The 9520-nt window shown below is 47.8% G+C and overlaps 1 pseudogene; it reads right to left on the reverse strand.

The window, feature by feature from the left end:
* Positions 1 to 8728: 8728 nt before the first annotated feature.
* LOC136401515 (small nucleolar RNA SNORA16B/SNORA16A family) lies at positions 8729 to 8840 on the reverse strand (annotated as a pseudogene).
* Positions 8841 to 9520: the final 680 nt, after the last annotated feature.

Below are 9520 nucleotides of genomic sequence, written 5' to 3' on the forward strand. Positions count from 1 at the left end.
GCTCAGGCTACAAGGATCCTGCCTGCCCACAGCCCGCCCTCAACACACATTAATACAATCACGCCCATCCCAAGCAAGAAGGGCAACCAATACCATCACCTGGGCAATGGGCTTCCACGTGAGCAGTGCCATCTTTAACAAAGTGAGCATAATATACATATTTTATCTGCCGAACAGTGAAGCAACGATGAGTTTATGCTTCTCATCTCTTTAGTCTCTCTCTCTCAAAAAAGAAGAGAAAAAAAAAAGAAAGAAAGAAATAAAGCATCCACCTGGAATGCTGTGGTTGCTTGTTTGAAACCCTGGGCTTCTGGCCGGTTGGCTCAGCGGTAGAGCGTCGGCCTAGCGTGCGGAGGACCCGGGTTCGATTCCCGGCCAGGGCACACAGGAGAAGCGCCCATTTGCTTCTCCACCCCTCCGCCGCGCTTTCCCTCTCTGTCTCTCTCTTCCCCTCCCGCAGCCGAGGCTCCATTGGAGCAAAGATGGCCCGGGCGCTGGGGATGGCTCTGTGGCCTCTGCCCCAGGCGCTAGAGTGGCTCTGGTTGCAACATGGCGACGCCCAGGATGGGCAGAGCATCGCCCCCTGGTGGGCAGAGCGTCACCCCTGGTGGGCGTGCCGGGTGGATCCCGGTCGGGTGCATGCGGGAGTCTGACTGTCTCTCCCTGTTTCCAGCTTCAGAAAAATGAAAAAAAAAACAAACAAAAAAAAACCCTGGGCTTGCCTTGTCAAGGCACATATGAGAGTTAATGCTTCCTGCTCCTCTTCTCTCTAAAATGAATAAATATGAAAAAGAAAGAAAGAAAGAAATTGAGCTCCTATAGCTTCTCAGCCTCAGGCTAAATGTTGGGCAGATAAAATATATTATGCTTACTTTGTTAAAGATGGTGCTGCCCCCGTGTAAGCCTGTCTCCCAGGTGATATTAGTTGCCCTTATGCTTGAAATGGGCGTAATTATATTAATGTGTGTTGGGGGCGGGATGTGGGTAGGCAGGATCCTTGTAGGCTGCAGCTTGGTTTTAGGACTAAGCCTTTCCCATCCTTTTTTTTTTTTTTTTTCTTTTTTGTATTTCTCTGAAGTTGGAAACAGGGAGGCAGTCAGACAGACTCCCGCATGCGCCCAACCGGGATCCGCCCGGCAAGCCCACCAGGGGGCGATGCTCTGCCCATCTTGGGGCGTCGCTCTGCAGCAATCAGAGCCATTCTAGCGCCTGAGGCAGATGCCACAGAGCCATCCTCAGTGCCTGGGCAAACGCTGCTCCAATAGAGCCTTGGGTGCAGGAGGGGAAGAGAGAGACAGAGAGGAAGGAGAGGGGGAGAGGTGGAGAAGCAGATGGGTGCTTCTCCTGTGTGCCCCGCCCAGGAATCGAACCCGGGACTCCCACACGCCAGGCCGATGCTCTACCACTGAGCCAACCAGCCAGGGCCCTTTCCCATCCTTTTTGATGTGGGGTGGACTTTGTATCAGAGTTCCCTATTTTGTATATTGGCTTAAAGGTTTTGATTTCTGCACTATAAAGTGGAACAGACCGGGAGCTTGCTCTCCTAGTTCCTGAGATTAGCATTAGAAGAGATTGCAGAGAGAGGCCATGTGGAGGAGGCCAGGAGAAGTAGCCAAGATGGCGGAGTGTTGAAGAAGAAGCCAGTTAGTGCAGAGTTTGTGTAGAGAGAAGGTGATGGGGAACAAAAGAGAATGAGGCTAGTGAGTTAGAAACCTTTAATTCTAGGAAACTCGGATAAGTCAGTAGCTTTGTGAGCGCTGAATGAGTGGGTTTTGGAGCCCAGTGTGTGTTTTTACTTGCCCGCTGGGTGCAAGCTAGGATTAAAGATAATGGCCCATCAGTTCGTGGCTCTGTTGTTTCATTACCATCTGTCTGAATCCAATGCGAACCTGCATGGGTCAGGCAGCTGTGATGGTGGCCGTGGATACTGGGCATACACTAAATTCAAGTGTACAAATTAAGCTACTGAGTGGCTGGACTTCTTCAACCACCAGAGGTAGGATCGCCACTCCCCACCCGCAGAGTTTAGGTCAGAAGTCAGAAGGCTCAGCCCTAGCTCCCAGTGTAATCTAGGTCCCCAACCTCCTCCACCATACATTGTTACCCTTTCCAACCAGGGTCCCCTCTGAGGCAGCCAGTGTCCATGGGTAAAGCCTGGCATTGAGGTCACAGTGTCTCCAGACGCTAACTTAACGGATCTGAGCTGTGTTAGGTGTGGGGTACAGTCTCTAATACCCAGACACACACTTCAGTGGGCCAGGAATTTCCCTTGGCCCAGAGGTCAGATGCTACACACCTCCCAAGGAAAATGTACCCTGGTACCAGAATAGGGCTAAGGCCAGGTAGTTACCAGCAAATGGGATGTTCAGCATTCCCTGATTGGATTGATAGGAAATGAGCCCTTTGGGGCGGAAGGGGAGGGACAGGGGCAGGCTACCATTATAAAACAAGCTGGATTGGCCAGGGTGGAGGCTTATCAGCAAGGGGTGGGACCAAGAAAGGATTTAGCAAAAAAAGAGAAGCATCCATTGAGGTTTCAGTGACTGGGGTGGGGCTGGGTGAGGTATATTTGCAAGACAGAAAAGCTTTACTTTGTCTTCATATGTAAAATACAAAGAACATCCTATTGTCCTCCTAAACCAGTTTGAGGAAATCAGATTGGGAGTGAGGAGACCTAAACTGAAATAATCAGAGTAACAACTACCTCTGCAATTCTCCAGAGTCCCCACACAGGGGCCGTTAGAGTTTGATTTTGATAAATTAAAAAGCTCGCCTGACTGGGCGGTGGCGCAGTGGATAGAGCGTCAGATTGGGATGCAGAGGACCCAGGTTCGAGACCCTGAGGTCACCAGTTTGAGCGCAGGCTCATCTGGTTTGAGCAAAAGCTCACCAGCTTCAACCCAAGGTCGCTGGCTTGAGCAAGGAGTTACCCAGTCTGCTGAAGACCCGTGGTCTAGGCACATAGGAGAAAGCAATCAATGAACAACTAAGGTGTTGCAAGGCGCAACGAAAAACTAATGATTGATGGTTCTCATCTCTCTGTTCCTGTCTGTCTGTTCCTGTCTATCCCTCTCTCTGTCTCTGTAAAAAAAAAAAAAAAAAAAAAAAATTAGCCTGACCTGTGGTGGTGCAGTGGATAAAGCGTCGACCTGGAATGCTGAGGTCCCCAGTTCGAAACCTGCACTTGTCTGGTCAAGGCACATATGGGAGTTGATGCTTCCTGCTCCTCCCCCTTTCTCTCTCTCTCTCCTCTCTAAAATGAATAAATAAATAAAATTAAATAAAAAAAAACATTAAAAAAAATCACCTGGGCGAGGGCTTCCACGTGGGCAGCACCATCTTTAACAAAGTGAGCATAATATAAATATATTTTATCTGCCCAACAGTGGCATAGCGAATAAAGCACAGAATATTGAAGTTGCTGGTTTGAAGCCCTGGGCTTGCCCAGTCAAGGGACATACAAGAAGTAACTACTATGAGTTGATTCTTCCTGTTCCTCCCTGCCTTCTCTCTCCTCTCTTCTTTTCTCTCTCTCTCTCTCTTTCTCTCTCTCTCTCTCTCTCTCTCTCTCTCTCTCTCTCTCTCTCTCTCTCGGCTGGCTGAAGGAGTGACTCACAGGCCTGATGAGCTTTATAAGAAATTTATTTATGCATCTGCAAAACAGGCAGGTTGAGACCCTGGCGGCATCAGCCAAGAGCTGAGGCCAAGGGACTCTCTAACACAGCGGTTGCTGCAGGCATTTGCTGGCCTAGGGTTTGGTGCGCCTGGGCATGCCCAGATTAGCATATCCTGGTTTGTGGCCTGGGTTACAAACTGTCTCCCTTTCCCTACCCTCAGGTCTCTCATGATGGCCTTGTCCCAAGGACATTTCTCAGAACCTTCCCAGGGTGGAGGGAGTTGCTTAAGGGGAGGAGGAGGTTGGGTGAGCGAGATGCTTTTTATTTTTTTAATTTTTAAAAATTATAATTATTTTATTTATTCATTTAGAGAGAGGGGGGAGAGAGAGAGAGAGAAGGGGGGAGGAGCAGAAAGCATCAACTCCCATATGTGCCTTGACCAGAGAAGCCCAGGGTTTTGAACCGGCAACCTCAGTGTCCCAGGTCAACGCTTTAACCACTGTGTCACCGCAGGTCAGGCTGGAGATGCTTTTCAAGTGAAGTTACACTAGTTGGAAATTGAGTGAGGGGAGTTTGAGGAGTTTTTGTTGGTTTGTTTTGTTTTTCTAGTGAGAGAGATAGAGAGAGGGATAGATAGGGACAGACAGACAGGAAGGGAGAGAGATGAGAAGCATCAATTCTTCATTGTGTTACCTTAGTTGTTCATTGATTGCTTTCTCATATGTGCCTTGACTGGGGGCAGGGGGGTCTACAGCAGAGCGAATGACCCTTTCCTCAAGCCAGTGACCTTGGGCTTTGTAAGGCCAGTGGCCGCGGCCATGCAGATTTGCATTGAATTTGGGCAGATGGTAAAGGAACAGTGGAGCCAGAGGATGGTGGGCCATTCCAACTTACTTGGAGGTTCACCAAGACAGGCAAGCGAAATGAAAGAAGAAAAAGGAAAAAAATAATTCAGAGGGAAAGGAAAAACTTGCTTTTTGCTGTGGTAGGGCAAGGGATCAGGAAAAACCAAGGCACCTCTAAGTGATGGGGCAGGGATCTTCCTCCTCCCCCCTGAGGGGAAGCATTTATATCCTTACAATAGTGCTGTCACTTGCTCCTGCACTATTGCCTCTAGCTGGTAAACTTGTGAGCCAGCCTAACACAGCCATTTTCCCCACAGGCTTCGAGCCAGCAACCTTTGGGCTAAAGCCAGCAACCCTGAGCTCAAGCTGGTGAGCCTGCACTCAAGCCAGCGACCTCAGGGTTTTGAACCTGGGTCCTCTGGGTCCCAGGCAGATGCTCTATCCACTGCAACACCAGCCTGGTCAGGTGGTAATTTAAGTTTTAAAGGGGCTCTAGATTTAAAGGAATCCTGAACCCAAACCCAACATCTCTCTCTCCCTCCCCTCTCTAAAAATCAATAAATAATAATAATAAAAAATTAAGGATACTGTGTGTGTGTGTGTGTGTGTGTGCACGTGTGTGTATTTCTTGCCCACCGGGTGCAAGCTATGATTAAAGCTAATGGCCCACCAGTTCTTGGCTCTGTTGTTTCATTACCGTCTGTCCAAATGTGAACCTGCACTGGCCAGGCGGCTGTGATGGTGGCCGTGGCTACTGGCTTTACAACCCTGATTACAAGTGCCATTTTAACAACTGGTTTGCTGAACTCAACAAAAAATTAGGTATTGGTTTTGCCGAACTGGTGAGAACCAGTTGATTCCCACCACTGAATCTACCAGGCAACCCCTCTCTGGGGCTGATGCTCTGCCCATCTGGGGCCATGCTCACCACTGAACTATATTTAGCACCTGAGGCAGAGAGGATTAGAGAGAGAGATAAAGAAAGGAGTGGGAGAGGGGTAGAGAAGCAAATGGTTGCTTCTTATGCCTGACCAGGCGGTGGCACAGTGGATAAAGCGTCAGACTGATATGCTGAGGACCCAGGTTCAAGACCCCGAGGTCGCCAGCTTGAGCGTGGGCTCATCTGGTTTAAGCAAAAAGCTCACCAGCTTGGACCCAAGGTCTCTGGCTCAAGGAAGGAGTTACTCGGTCTGCTGAAGGCCCGTGGTCAAGGCACATATGAGAAAGCAATCAATGAACAACTAAGATGTCGCAATGCGCAACGAAAAACTAATGATTGATGCTTCTCATCTCTCCATTCCTGTCTGTCTGTCCCTGTCTATCCTCACTCTGACTCTCTCTCTGTCTTTGTAAAAAAAATAAAATAAAATAAAAATCAAATGGTTGCTTCTCCTGAGTGCCCTGAGTGGAGACTGAACCCAAGACATCCACATGCTGGGCAGATGCTCTACCACTGAGCCAACCAGCCAGGGCCCAAAAAGTTTTACTTCAAAATAAAAACCTGGCCTGGCCTGTGGTGGCGCAGTGGATAGGGCATCCACCTGGAATACTGATGTCACTGGTTGGAAACCCTGGACTTACCCAATGAAGGCACATACCATAAGCAATCAATGAACGACTAAAGTGAAACAACTATGAGTTGATACTTCTCATCCTCAACCCTCTCTCCTCTCTCTGTGAAATCAATAAATAAAATATTTAAAAAAATAAAAACTTGTGCCCATTAGCAGTCACTACCCATACTCTACCCTACCTACCTGCCCCTGACAATGAATTTAAAAAAAAAAGCCATCCTAAGTGGGTATTAATCATTATTTTCATAGTGGTTTGGTTGATATTTTCCTGATAAGAAAAGATGGGGAGTGTCTTTTTTTTTCTTTCTAATGAACATTTTTTTTATTTGCATTTTTCCGAAGCTGTAAACAGGGAGGCAGTCAGACAGACTCCCGCATGTGCCCGACCGGGATCCACCCGGCATGCCCAACAGGGGGCGATGCTCTGCCCCTCTGGGGCGTCGCTCTGTTGCATCCAGAGCCATTCTAGCGCCTGAGGCAGAGGCCACAGAGCCATCCTCAGCGCCAGGGAAAACTTTGCTCCAGTGGAGCCTGGGCTGCAGGAAGGGAAGAGAGAGACAGAGAGGAAGGAGAGGGGGAGGGGTGGAGAAGCAGATGGGCGCTTCTCCTGTATGCCCTGGCCGAGAATCGAACCCTGGACTCCTGCACGCCAGGCCAACGCTCTACCACTGAGCCAACCGGCCAGGGCTCATTTACTGATTTTAAACTTTTTTTTTTTTTTTAGATTTTATTTATTCATTTGAGAGAGAAGAGAGAGTGAGTGAGTGATCGAGAAGGGGGGAGGAGCAGGAAGCATCAACTCTCATATGTGCCTTGACCAGTCAAGCCCAGGGCCCAGAACTGACAACCTCAAGTTTCCAGGTCAACCTTTTATCCACTGTGCCACCACAGGTCAGGCTCATTTATTGATTTTTTTAAGCATTTTGTTTGTTTGTTTGTTTGTTTTACAGAGACAGAGAGAGTCAGAGAGAGGGTAGATAGGGACAGACAGACAGGAACAGAGAGAGATGAGAAGCATCAATCACAAGTTTTTCGTTGCGACACCTTAGTTGTTCATTGATTCCTTTCTCATATGTGTCTTGACCACGGGCCTTCAGCAGACCGAATAACCCCTTGCTCGAGCCAGTGACCTTGGGTTCAAGCTGGTGAGCTTTGCTCAAACCAGATGAGCTCACGCTCAAGCTGGCGACCTCGGGGTCTTGAACCTGCGTCCTCCCGCATCCCAGTTCGACGCTCTATCCACTGCGCCACCACCTGGTCAGGCTCATTTATTGATTTTAATGAGAGAGGAAGTGAGTGAGAGAGAGAGAGAGAGAGAGAGAGAGAGAGAGAGGCAGGAGGAATATAAATCTGTTCTTGTATGTGCCGTGATCAGTGATCAAACTGACAAGCTCTGTTCTTTGGGACAATGCTTTAACCAACTGATCTAACCAGCCAAGATGATATGGAATGTCTTTTAAGTCATTTTAATTTTTTATTTATTCATTTTTAGAGAGGATAGAGAGAGGGGGAGAGAGAGAGAGAGAGAGAGAGAGAGAGAGAGAAGGGAGGAGGAGCTGGAAGCATCAACTCCCATATGTGCCTTGACCAGGCAAGCCCAGGGGTTTGAACCGGCTACCTCAGCATTTCCAGGTTGACGCTTTATCCACTGCGCTACCACAGATCAGGCCTGGAATGTCTTTTAATGTACTTATGGTCCTAGCTACTTTTTTTTTTTTCTGGGTGGGGTCAGACAGGAACGTACAGAGAAGAAGGGAGAGAGATGAGAAGCATCAACTCATAGTTGTGACACCTTAGTTGTTCACTGATTTCTTTCTCTTTTCATATGTGCTTTTTTTATATTTTTAATTATTTATTCATTTTTATTAGAAAGAGAGAGGAGAGAGAGAGAAAGATAAGAGAGAGAGAGAACAGAGGGGGGAGCAGGAAACATCAACTCCCATATGTGCCTTGACCAGGCACGCCTTGGGTTTTGAACCTGTGACCTCAGCATTCCAGGCTGACGCTTTACCCACTGTGTCACCACAGGTCAGGCTCTCATATATGCTTTGATGGGGGGGGGGGGGGCGCTGCAGCTGAGCCAGTGACCCCTTGCTCAAGCCAGCGACCTTGGGGTCACTCGCTCAAGCCAGCAACCTCACTCTCAAGCTGGTGAGCCCACACTCCAAGCCAGATGAACCTGTGCTCAAGCTGGCAACCTTGCAGATTTGAACTTGGGTCTTCAGAATCCCAGGCCAATGCTCTATCTACTGTGTGACCACCTAATCAGGCATTCCCTTCCTTTTATATAAATATACAATATAAATAAGTATACATATATGTATTAAAGATTTTATTGATTGATTTTACAGAGAAAGGAGGCGTGTGCAAGAAGTATCAACTCATAGTTTCTTCACTTTAGTTGTTCATTGATGTGTGTGTGTGTATATATATTTATTTTATTTTATTTATTCACTTTAGAGAGAGAGAGAGAGAGGGAGAGAGAGAGAGAGAGAGAGAGAGAGAGAGAGAGAAGAGAGAGACAGGGGGGAGGAGCTGGAAGCATCAACTCCCATATGTGCCTTGACCAGGCAAGCCCAGGGTTTCGAACCGGCGATCTCAGCATTTCCAGGTTGACGCTTTATCCACTGCGCCACCACAGGTCAGGCTTTTTTTTTTTTTTTTTAATTTTATTTTATTTTTTTCCACGCAGTGCTGTCTTTTCCCGAAATGTTGCAGATCAGTTACAGCAAACAGAACGGCGACCGTCAAGGGAAACTGTCGCTCTGGGCTCCTTTTTGACAGCAGCAGCTATGTGTGTGTGTGTGTGTGTGTGTGTGTGTGTGTGTGTATATTTTTTTTAAATTACAGAGAGAGAGAGAGTCAGAGAGAGGGACAGACAGGGACAGAGAGATGAGAAGCATCAAACATTAGTTTTTCGTTGCGCATTGCAACACCTTAGTTGTTCACCGATTGCTTTCTCATATGTGCCTTGACCGCAGGCCTTCAGCAGACCGAGTAACCCCCCGCTCGAGCCAGCAACCTTGGGTCCAAGCTGGTGAACTTTTTTTTTTTTTTTTTAATTTTTTAAATTTATTTTTTATTTATTCATTTTAGAGAAGAGAGGGAGAGAGAAAGAAGAGACAGAGAGAGAGAAGGGGAGAGGAGCTGGAAGCATCAACTCCCATATGTGCCTTGACCAGGCAAGCCCAGGTTTTCGAACCGGCGACCTCAGCATTTCCAGGTCGATGCTTTATCCACTGCGCCACCACAGGTCAGGCCCAAGCTGGTGAACTTTTTGCTCAAACCAGATGAACCCGCGCTCAAGCTGGCAACCTCGGGGTCTCGAACCTGGGTCCTGGGCATTGTAGTCCGACACTCTATCCACTGTGCCACCGCCGGTCAGGCTGTAGTCTCTCTCTCTCTCTCTCTCTCTCTCTCTCTCTCTCTCACTTCCTCTCTCATTAAAATCATATATATATTTGTATATATATTTTTAAATACA

This window comes from Saccopteryx leptura, chromosome 3 (assembly GCF_036850995.1).
Source record: "Saccopteryx leptura isolate mSacLep1 chromosome 3, mSacLep1_pri_phased_curated, whole genome shotgun sequence".
Taxonomy (NCBI): domain Eukaryota; kingdom Metazoa; phylum Chordata; class Mammalia; order Chiroptera; family Emballonuridae; genus Saccopteryx; species Saccopteryx leptura.